This window comes from Sarcophilus harrisii, chromosome 2, assembly GCF_902635505.1.
Source record: "Sarcophilus harrisii chromosome 2, mSarHar1.11, whole genome shotgun sequence".
NCBI classification, from domain to species: domain Eukaryota; kingdom Metazoa; phylum Chordata; class Mammalia; order Dasyuromorphia; family Dasyuridae; genus Sarcophilus; species Sarcophilus harrisii.
Genome location: NC_045427.1, coordinates 608,125,445 through 608,137,862, shown reverse-complemented (window position 1 = coordinate 608,137,862; position 12,418 = coordinate 608,125,445).

Here is a 12,418-nt window from a genome sequence, read left to right as displayed (position 1 = left end):
TATAAATGCCTCAGCTGGAGGGACCTTGACTCACTTGGACTAAGCTTGTCTTTAATTTTTCAATGCTGCTATTGCATCACATTTACTTAGATTCTTTTCTGAGAGCCTAGGTATTTAATTTTGAATTTCAATTGTAGCCTAACTTTGGGAAACTTTTGGGAAAACATTTAACTTTGAACATCAGTTAGCTTTTCAGGTCTTATAGATGATAACTTTTACCCAACTCCCATTTGAATGTAATAGAGATATTTAAGGCTAAACTTGGTATAGTTTGGGCAGAAGTCCTTGGCCATTTATCAATATTCACTTAGTATCTTGTATACTTAAATTTAAGTGACTACTATAAGTGTTAGATCTTAGAAATGGTAAACTGATTAAATTACTAAAAGTACTACTTGTGTTCAGTACTCTGCATTTTTTAAAAATACAAAGTCTTGTGCTGTAAAATGGTGTGTTAATGATTTTGCCCTGTAATTAAAAAAACTACAACAATGTACAGCATTATTTTAAGCTTGGATTTCCTGCTGGCTCATGAATAAAATAACTTGTACAAAATAATGTCATTTGGGATCTTGGTCTCCAATTAATAAAACCACCATCCCATGAGACAAATACTTTTAAGATTACAGGATTTGATTTTAATGTCTAATAGAGTTGTTTAGGATAACTACCTCATTTTATAAAATATTGTCCAAAGTCACAAGTGACTTGGCAATAATCCAATAATCTATTGTTACGGTTTAATTGAAATGTTTGTTGAGGTTCCTGAGAACCAGGTCTTGCAAGTCTATTCAGGGCTATTAAAAAAAAATGCTGTGCTTCCTTTTCCCTTTCTACCTCCCCCTTTATTCATTAGAACATTAACTTTAAGGCAGGGGAATGTCTGCTTGTATGTTTTCCCAGTTCTTAGCATAGTACTTAAGAAATTAAATAATTTTGACTTACAAAACAAAAAAACTACCTGTTCACCAGAGTTGAGACTGAAACAACAAAAAAGATCACTAGAGAATACAAAAAGATTATTACAAGAAAGAAAAATGTCAGATAGTTTCCAGGGATAGTGAGTAGTGGATCTTAAATTCCTTTGACAAGTGTTATTTTCATTAAGATTCCACCATTAGGTAATAATTTCAAGTTTTCATTACCTGTAATTTCATTACCTGTAATAATATATAATATAGAATTCTTTTGTAGGAATTTTTAAAGATTCAGAAAGGTACAAAGCAAAAGAATTTCCTAACCTTGTCAGGTAATATCTGGAACTATGAACTTTAATAAATCATTAGTGTAATCTGAATCTGAAATACTTTGACTACCTTTTGTTAGCTGTTAAGTTTCTTGTTAGCCTTATTGAGGCCTTACTAGTTTTATGTATTAGAATTAGTGTTTTGCAGCATCAGAAGTGTTACTAGACAGCTCTTACCGGTCCTGGCCGACAACTCTTAGTCATATCAAAAATAGGTAATGGTAAAAAAATGTAGGCAAGGGAAACTATGTCTTCCAAAGTTCTATATTAAAAAATATAAAAAATTTTAGATTTTGTTTTAATTTTTCTACAAAAGACTGATTTTCACCTAGTATATGAGGGAAAAGCAAAAAACTAATGTAGTAACAGGTTATACAAATCCAGATGTTTTATAATTTCACTAAGTTACTGGAAGTCTAGAGTTTTGTGTTAAATCCTAGTCATCCCATTTTAGGAAGCTAATAAATTTATGTCACCAGAACATTGAAAGCCCTTGAAATCATGCATGCTCCCTCCTAATTAAGAATACATGTCCTTAAAAAACCATCATTAGTCTTGGGAAGTGAAAACCCTTTACGCTATTTTTCTTAAGTCATAGATGATAATTAGCTTCCTTGACCTCTTAATATAATGAACACTAAAAGAATTTTGGTTATAAGCTAGGAAATTCAGAATAAAATGTGCTGACAAAGTGCTTGATAGTCAATGGATGACAACAAATTTAAAACTTTTGAGGCATAGGGTAAATATTATTCAAGTTTTACTTGGAAAACCTGGGATATAATTTTGGGGAAAAAAAGATGATTTTGGATTGAGACTTGGAAAGTTGGGTACACAAAATTATGTATTTTCATATAAAAATTGCAGTTATACTTAAATCTTAAAAACATTTATTAAGGCGGAGAAGGCACACCAACTTTCTAAGCTCCTCTCATTCCCCTCAAAAATAGCTCTACACTGCTTAAATTCATGAAGATCAGAAGCATACAACTTACCAGCTGAAGTCAATTTGGAAGACCACCAGGAAAGGTTTGTCCTGAGGGGCCAGGAACAGACCAGCGCAGGCAGAGAGAGGCTAGTGGCCTGAGCAGACCAGGGGCAGGAGTGATCTCTGTGGCTAGAGAAGTTGTAGAGACCACTCTGCTTATAGGCTAACTGCTCTGCCTGGATTACAAAGCAGTAAACTGGCAGAGAAATTAAAGCCTGGAACAGAGGGTACTCTAAAAAACGCCAGAACCTAACAAGATCTGGCTGTAGCTACTCAAACCCGGAAGTGACTCAGGCAGACTGAAACGCAGCCCTACAGCCACATCCTGCAGTTCGGGGCTTTTGCGGGAGCAGTTACAAACCCGCACGGCAGGGGGGCACAGCCTGGGCAGCCTCTAATCAGCACAGTGGGGGGCTCGACCTGGGGCAATAGAACTTCCCCAACAGGACTGTGCTTCCCGGGGCAGAGACACTTCCCGTCCCTGCAAATCCATTCAGTGCTCAACTGCTAATACCCACAGCCCCAGGGTGTGATTTGGCTTTGGGTAGTGAAACTCTCACTGCTCATCGTCTAGCCCCAGGGCAGTTATCTCACACAGCAGGGGTTCTTTGCAGGGCACTTTCCCAGCTCTGCCCTGCAGGCCTGATTTACTTCCAGGTGGGGAACTCTTTCCCAGAGCACTCCAGTACCTCGCTGCTTTTTGCAGCCGGCTAGCAGGATAGCTACCCATCCATACACCTCTCACTGCTCTGCAGAGGAAGCTGGTAACCTCCTGGCCCTGAAGGCAGACCCTATAGGCTTTAACAAAATGAGTAAGAAAATCAAAAGGACAATTGATAGTTTCTACTCAGAAAGAGAACAGTTTTTCAACCCTGAAGAGACTAATAGCAGACAGTCTCCAGACAATTGTTGGTCCCCAATACAAAAGGCTCTCCTAGAAGATACTATTAAAAACCTTAAAAGAGAACTAGAAGAAAAATGGGGGGGAAAGGAAAGAGAAGCTATGCAAGAGAGTACAGAAAAGACATATAACTCACTAAAAGAAAAATTTGATAAAGTGGAAAAAGAAAACAACTTCCTGAAATGTGAATTGGAAAAGGTAAACAATTCCCAAGAAGTGCAGGGACACAGAATTTGTGAATTGGAGAAAGAAAATAACTCACTAAAAAAAAAAAAAAAAAAAAAAATAGTGAAATGGAAAAAAATTCCATAGAGCAAAACAATTCATTTAAAAACTCAATTGGACATATACAAAAAGAAGTTAAAAAAAAATTATTAAGTAGCTACTAAGAACATGGCACTGTCTTTTAATATGTTAAGCCGGCTGAAAAATGCAGCCGGCGTCATCTGTTTATTGTGCTTTAATTAAAAGTATTTGAGTATTTCATCTGTTATGGTAGGCATTAATAGCCTACAGCATAATACTATGGCATAACATATTTAGAGTACATATGATTAGTAAAAGTGATGGCTGGAGTGCTTCAACTGGTAACTGGAGAGAACAGCATCATACAGTGAAAAGAAGTAGAAATTTTTGCAGACATTTACTAGCTGTAACTTTGGGCAAGTTGCTTTTTCTTGTAGCCTCAGTTAACTCATCTGTAACATAAGAGGATTGAACCAGTTGACCTATGAGGTCTCTTCTACCTGTGAACTTATAAATGTTAAATGAAGTCGATCTTCTGAAGGGTAATGAAGTGGATAAGTAGAATCACAAGATGAGAACCATGAATGAGTTGGAATGTTTACAATGAAAAAAATTACAAATTAATCCAGTAAATACATCATCTTAAACATTTATTGGATAAATCAAAATTTACTTAACACTTTTTTTTTTTGGTGGAGGTGGGGGAATGGGAGGGAGTGATAGCTATTGGTTGTATATTTTCTAATATTTTCTAGCATTTTTTTCTTCAGAATTCCTGAAATGGATTTGGCAGGAAGGCACAAGATCCTCATTAAGGATGCAAAAGATGTTGGAAATTTTGAATCAGCACTAGATATAATATAAAGAATTACTTTAAGCTGACTCTGAGGTAAGCCTTCTGTTAGCTTCTCTTAGCTGAGTAGGATGGCTCATTGCTTCCTTATGGTTTGAAAGAAGTCAGCAATACTCATTAGAGCCTTGTTGAGTTCAGGCTGGCAGCTCTGTTAGTCTGTGGTAAATACTGCATAGGTTGGATTAGTATTGGGTAAGGGGCATTCCAGGTAAGGGAAACTGTATATGAAAGCTGGGAGGTAAAAATGTGCATATTCCTGTAAAAGGATTGGATTCAAAGCAGATATCACAGATGATCTGGAACAGGAAATCTGAGCCATAGAAGGCATGTAGGCAGGTGATAATTCTGACACCCCCACCCTTTTTTTTTGTTTATATTTCTATTTTTTATTAAAGCCTTTTATTTTCAAAACATATGTATGGATGATTTTTCAATATTGACCCTTGCAAAATCTTGTGTTCCAGATTTTCCCCTCCTTCCCTTACCTGCTCCCCTAGATGGCAGGTAATCCAATATATATTAAACATGTTAAAATATATATTAAATCCAATATATGTGTATATATTTATACATTTATCTTGCTACACAAGAAAAATCAGATCAAAAAGAAAAAAAATGAAGAAGAAAACAAAATGCAAGCAAACAACAAAAAAAGTGAAAATGCTATTTTGTGGTCCACCCTCAGTTCTTACAGTTAGGTAAATGTCTCTCTTCATCACAAAATCATTGGAATTGACCTCAATCTTCTCATTATTGGAGAGTCATGTCCATCAGAATTGATCATCATATAATTTTGTTGCTGCCGTGTGCTCAATTTCACTTAATCAGTTCATGTTAGTCTCTCCAGACCTTTCTGAAATCATCCAGCCTATCATTTCTTATAGACTATCCCATAACATTCATATATTATAACTTATTCAGCCACTCCCCAACTGATGGGCATCCACTCAATTTTCAGTTTCTTGCCACTACAAAAAGAACTGTCATAAACATTTTTGCACATACAGGTCCCTTTCCCTCCTTTAAATTCTCTCTGGAATAAAGTGTTATAGAAACACTTCTGGATCAAAGGGTATGCTCCATTTGATAGCCGTTTGAACATAGTACCAAATTGCTCTCCAGAATGGCTGGATCCATTCACAATTCCACCAACAATGTAATTAGGCTGACTCTTTCTTAAAACAGCCTGTGTATGTGCCATGACATCAAGATTCCACACTCCATAACTTATATCTGGGCTTCCAGCTTCTAGCAAATATACTCCTCGGGAGAGAAATTTCATTTCAGTTATGTATTTCGGGTAGTATCATGGGAAATCATAGACTGAGTTGGAGAGAGAACTCCAGTTTGCTCATATAATGAAACTGGAAACTGAGGCCCAGAGAAGTTTAAGGTTACACAGAGCTGGGATTTAAATTCATTTCCAAATTCAAAATCTACTATTCTTTCCACTGTGTTAAGACATATTTGAATGTCTGTTGAGATTGCCTTAAGAAATACAAAATGTGTCTTATCACTTGGACTTAAAACCAGAAAAATCATCATGAATTAATCTTAGGTTATAAGGAGTAATAATTAACTCATATAGCAGTTTAAGGTTTGATGTAAGATTGCATTAAAAAGAAATTGACCAAGTATGAGGGATACAAAAAAAATTATTATAAGAAATGACCAAAATGAAACGTTTAAAAAGAAATCTTATAAATGGTGTTAAAATGGTGATAAATATTTTATCAGATGCTGGAGTTTAGTATCAGGAAGATCTAGGTCTAAATTCTTCTGACACATGCTCTCTGATGAAGGGAAAATCCATGTACCATCTCTAAGCTTTGGTCTTGTCTACTAAGTTGTAGATCAGTAAAGAAAGTTCTCACACCACAGAAACCAGGGACCCTGGAAGAATTATAGTTTAAATATTATCACTGCAAGGTCCAAAATAAGTGGACAAGCCATAAGTGTTCAGTGGAAGGAACAATCATTCTACAACAAATTTCACTAGGCTGAGGTGTTTAGGAATATCTTCACAGATAATGTGGAACTTGATCTGTGCCTTGAATGACAGGGAGAAGGCTTCAAGGAGGTGGGGGAATGACGTGAAAGAAAGTATGAAGGATTTTTGTGTCTTTCCCTATATTCCCAGCAATGAAGGACTGTCCTGTCTTTATATCCCCAGCACTTAGTACAAGTTCCTGGAATATAATAGATGTTTAATAAATGTTGATTGATTCTTACTCTGGAGGTAGGAAGGTGTAAACTGTATCCCAGTGGCAATGAATAGAATGGTATGGCTATAGATAAAGGCAAAATATTGTATCCCCTTCCCATCATCAACTGCAGGCAGGAATATGTGATTCACCAGAAAAAGGAGATGCAAAAGGATTGCATTAAAAACTAAAGTCATCACTAGGGGGTAGCGTGAACAAAGAAATGAAGGAAAGCTGCAGGATTATTCAAGCCCTGCCATTATCTGAGGAGGTTGTCCTTTCTTCTCAAAGGTTTTACCAGATCTGTTGGTTTGTTTGCAGCTCACCTCACTAAGGAAATCTGTGCACATGATTATAAGGAACACTTCCAGTAATATTTTGGGCAGACATGCCTTTTGAAATCTCTATGGATCATGCCACATGCAATTTATTTTTCATTTTGTACCTCAGTCTCAAAGTTTTTGTACCTTTCCAGCTCTAATCCATATTATTCTCCTTCATCTATTCTAAATTTCAACCTCATTGGAGTATTTTATATTCCTTTTATACCTCTTGGCCCCCACCCTAACCCTTTGCTTTTATTAATGCCCATAGTAACCACCTTCCCCAACTATTGAATTCCTATCTATTCTATGTACTCTAATTCTCCTTAACTTCTTTGCTTAAACCTTCAGTGACTTTCCTATTTCTAGGCTTTGTCTGACACTTATCACTTCTATCTTTGTAGTTTTTACTTACTCCATTTTACAAGATCTATGTTCTAGCAAAAATGGATTATTAGCTTTTCTCCCAAATTGATTCTCCTGAACTGCATTCTTATCAGTCACCTCCATGGCTGCAATGTGCTTCAATAGTCAAAGTTTGAATGAACTTCCACCTCTTCCGTGAAATCTTCCCTGACTTCCTCTCTTTCTAATTCCTTCCTCAACTGCTATTGCTCTCTCCTGTCTCAGTTTTCTTTGTGTTATACTTCTGTCTGTATATTTAATCAGTTGATTATCAAGGATTTTAAATTTTCAACCATTTTCCAGGTGCTGAGGTTGCATATACAAAGAATGAAATGTTCCCTACTTGTAAAGAATTATATTCTAATGTGGTAAACAAGAAATACATTGTGTGTATATGTATGCATGTTTGTGTGTATGTATGACAAGAAGTACATTGTATATGTATGTACTACACACATACAATATGTTTCTTCTCTACATATATACATACATATATATATATACATATATACATACATATATATATATATATATATATATATACATTGTGTGTATGTAAATAATATGGGACACACTGTATATGCATATATCCATAGATATAATGTATTTGTCTCCATATACAGACATGAAATACATTATGCATGATGTATTTCTTGTCAATATATATAGAATAAATATAAAATGCATAAATACAAATATGTACAAAGTAATTAAGTGCAAGGTATTTTGGGTGGGAAGGCACTCTATTTGGGGGCTTAGGAAAGATTTCTTGCTGAAGATGGTAAGTAGAATTTTGAAGGAGATGAGATTCTAAAAGGGAAAAATATGGAGGATGAGCATTAAAGACATGAGGGACAGTCCAGGGAAAGGTGGAGAGTGGTGAGATAGTGTATGGTGTGTATGAGGAATAGCAAGGAGTGGAACATGGCAGGACAGGAAATGCTCTACCAATAGGATTGGAAAGGCCATCCTGTAGCAGCCAGGTACTAGGCTAGAGCCTTGGTCCCTTGCCTCCTTTCCAGTGTTAATTTTGCGCTGTTCCCCTGCTTTGTTCTTTTTGCCTTATCTACCTGGGAAGGATGCACCAAAAAGCACCCTACCCAGATTTCTCCACTTGCAAAGCCACACGAGGTAACCACAGGACGGCAGAAGAGCCTTTTGTGTTTCTTTTGAAAAGTACTCAGGATGCAGGAGGAGCCTGAGCTGTGCTGCATGACATCAATCTCGTAGATTCTTTTAAGGAGGCGTTTCCAAGGACTGGGTGCAGTGGCAGCAGGGAAGGTGGAACCTTTCCAACAGCATTAAACGCTACATCCAGCTATTTAGCTGCCCAGGATTTACATCTTTGGATTTGTACTCTGCATTGGAGAAGGGAGAAAGATTTACATCCTCCTCTTCTCTGCTAGATTTTTTTCTTTCTCCTGGGACTGTCTTAGAGAAAGGTGGCAAGTGCTCATTCATCTAAGGGTTGGTGCCCCCAGCCTCTGTGCAACTGCTCCCCAGCTCCTGGGACCACACTGCATCAGTAATATGTCTTTAATTCTACTGCCCTGTGGAAATCAAGTTGTCAAAGATTTAATTTAGTTCAAATCAATAAATATTAAATACTCAATCTGTTCAGAACACTGTGTTAGGCACTGGATGAAGTACAATTTAGACAAGGCAGGGTTGGTATCTGACCTCATGGTACTTTACAGTTTAGTAGGGGGGAAATATGACACACATAAAAATACAAGACAATGATACATTCTAAATAAATGCATAAATCATGCTAAATGAAGTGGCCATGGGAGAGGACATTGCCATTGGTAGAAAGAGGCGCATGGGTAATGGAGTTTGAAGGAAAGGGGAAAGATTAGAAATGACCATTCATGATATAAGATGGTAGATCTGGAATTAAAAATAACTTTAGAGGCCATCAAGTCCATTTAGAAGAGGAAAGAGTTTTCTTCAGGTTAAGTAATTTGCCCAAGTTAACTCGGATTATAGTAAATGGCAGAGATTTGTGGGATTTTGAGCTTTTTTTGCTGCTTACTTATACCAAGGAAAGTAGAATGCGAAGTAGGAAGGTAGAAGTTGAAAGAAAGAATTTTAAGACACAGGGAATCACATGAGCAGACACAGGAAAACAGGCTCAGTCCAGTTAAAGCAGAGAATAGAATACATGAGGGGAGTAGTATGAGTTTTAGAAAGGAAGAGTAATGTTGGAATTCTGGAAGGCCTTAAAAACCTACAGAGGAGCTTGAAACTCACTTGATGGAAAGTAGGGAGCTCCTGGATTGGCAATAGGGAGCCCTTGGATTTTTGAGCAAAGGGGACAAGACCAGATTTATGAATTAAGAAGCTAAACCTGAAAGAGCCACAAGGGTATCTGGAGAAGGGAAAGAATAAAGAGACAGCCATTAAGGTTTGTGTCTCTCATTACCTTTCTCAGGTTATTGCAATAACTTCCCAATTGTTCTTATTACCTTAAGTCACTTGCCACTGCAATCCAGCTTTCACACAGTTGCCAGTGATTTCCCTTGCATACAGAGCTGAGCATGGCACTACCCTGCCCAGAAGCTCCCTATTTTCTCTGTGATAAAATAGAAAATCTTCTAGCTTTTAGAGCCCTTCAAAATCTGGCCCCAATCTCTCTTTATAGTGTCATACTGTATTACTTTTCTTTGCATAATCCAGCTCAAATGGATTTTCTTTTATTCTTCACATATGGCATCCACTTCTTGTCTTCATGCTTTTTCACTGGTCATTTCATATGGCTGCCAAAAAAATCCCTCATATATATTTTACAGCATTCCTCTCTTTAGAATATAGCTTATACTATATATAAAAATAAAACCTTTCCTAAAGTTTCTTAGCTGCTGTTTCCCATCTCTATTTACTTTGTCTTCATTGTGTGTGTATGTACACAATACAAATCTATATGTATTTATCTCTATATCTGTCTGTCTATCTTTCTCTTTATGTGGTCTCCCCAATAGCATACAAATTCCTTGAGAGATGGAATGGTTTCACTTTTGCTATCATACCCCCAAAACCTAGCATAGTGCCATGTAGCTTAATAAATGTTAATTAATTGATATTATTGAAGAACTTTGAAACAGTTAAAAATAAGGTAAACCAAGACATAAAATTTTGAGCACGATCAATTTATTGGTAAAGCCCGAATCTACCAATAAATAGGATCACAACTTCCTCAGTAGTCTAAGAGCCCAAATGAAGGGAGCAGCTTTCTATTGTAAGTATTGGGGAATATAGAAAAAAGAACAGAATAGGGCAGGTTACATCATGGGGTTGAAGACAACATGACTGATTATATATCTGAGGCTTGGAAAGCAATATGATTGTTTGGAAGTTTGGTAGTGAGGGACTAGCAATGACACCCTCCTTCTCCACCGTAATTAATAAGTATTCATTGTTTGAGTCTACCGTAAGATAGTAGTCCAGACTTTTTGGACAATAAACTTGACATCCTTAAAGAACAGCATGGTGGTATGAATATATTAGACTCAGGTTCCCTGGTATCCACATGTTCCTTTAGTTGAGTAAAATTCCTTGAACTAAGAATGGAATAGTTGTTAGTAAGAAAACAAGATTTCTGAACTTAACATATTACAGGCCAATTGAATTGTGCACTAAGTTCAGAGACAACCATGACTTAAGCAATTACAGTACAAAATCAATTAATTGTAAATAAGATCAATAAGAAAATAATGCGGAACCAATTTTGATATTTCAGCTTCAAGCAGATGGTAATGAAGACCTGTTCATAGGTGGTGGTTATGGGATCAGGGAAGAAGAAAAGATGCACACTGTATTGTTGGAGTAGAAGTAACAGAACATGATCACCGCTTGGGTATGATAGTGGGAGAAGAAGAGACAAAAGATAATAGAGTCAGAACCCAAAAGGATTGTGACAGGTAGCTCCTGGTACAGTGGATAGAAGGTTGAGCTAGCTAGACCTGATTTCAAATCTTACCTCTGAAACTTATTGTGTGACTCTGGGTAAGTTTTGGTTTCCTCAACTGTAAAATGGGGATAATGCTAATATCTGCCTTACAAGGTTGGTGTGAGGAAAAAGTGAAGTAATATTTGTAAAGTGATTAGAACAATATCTGGCACACAGTAGGCACTTTAATAAATATTTGTTGTTTCTCTTTCTTCCTCCTCCTGGACCCTTTCTCCATGCTAAAGCATTGGTCTGAATCTAATAAAATGATATTAATAAGGATAAATGTCATCTCTTATATTTGGGTAGAAGAAAATCAACTCCATCAATGGTAAAAGGAGGCTAGTGTGGCAGTCACAAATACAATTCCATAAGAAAACAAAATTAAGCATGGCTCTGAAATCCATGGTTATTGACATTTCAATGATGTTGGCTGAAGCCATACAGAGACCATATAATGGTGAATCTGTATCTTACCTGTTCAGTCATGTTCCACTATGACTCCAGATCATGGCTTTCCTATAGGCTGTGTACAGCCAGTATGTGTTTGTTTTAATTATTAATATTCAATAGTACGTTTATTAAAGCTTCAACTGTGGAAAAAAAAAAAGGAGCCCAGGATCGACATTTTGATGTTATTGTCTTTTAAGGATCTGATGGTGTTAGTGAACTGCAAACTTATGAGTCAGCACTCTGCTAGAGCAGCCAAAAGGACTAGTGTGACTTTGGGCTTATATTAGGAGAGGCCTAGCTTCCAGGAATAAAGAGATGATGATCCCAATGATCTCTATCTTGTCAAAAGCTCATCTGAACTGTTTTCAGTTCCAGGCAATGAGATTCAAGAAGAACATCGATAAACTACAGAATATCCAGAGGAAAGCAGCCAGGATGGTGAAAGACCTAAGTTCATGACATGAGGATTAAGTGAAAGAACTGAGCATGATTATACTGGAGAAAAGAAGTCTTAAGGGGGAATGTAATAGCTGTGTAAGTGTTTGAACATTAGAAGCTTTATCATGTAGAAAAGACCAGTCTATTCTGTTTGGCTCCACCAGGCACAGCCAGGAGCAATGGGTGGAAAGTTCAAAGAAACATATTTAGGAAGAACTTCCAGTAATTAATTAGAGCTGTGGAAAAGTGGAATGAACTCTCTTGTTAGATAGCAGGTATCCCTTTCTTGGAGAGCTTCATACAGAGGCAGGATGATCACCTAGGAGGGATTATTCTACTGGAGATTCATTTTGTGCACAGGTTGTAATCTACAGTTGCTGAATTCCCTTTCAGTTCTCAGCTCTGTGACTCT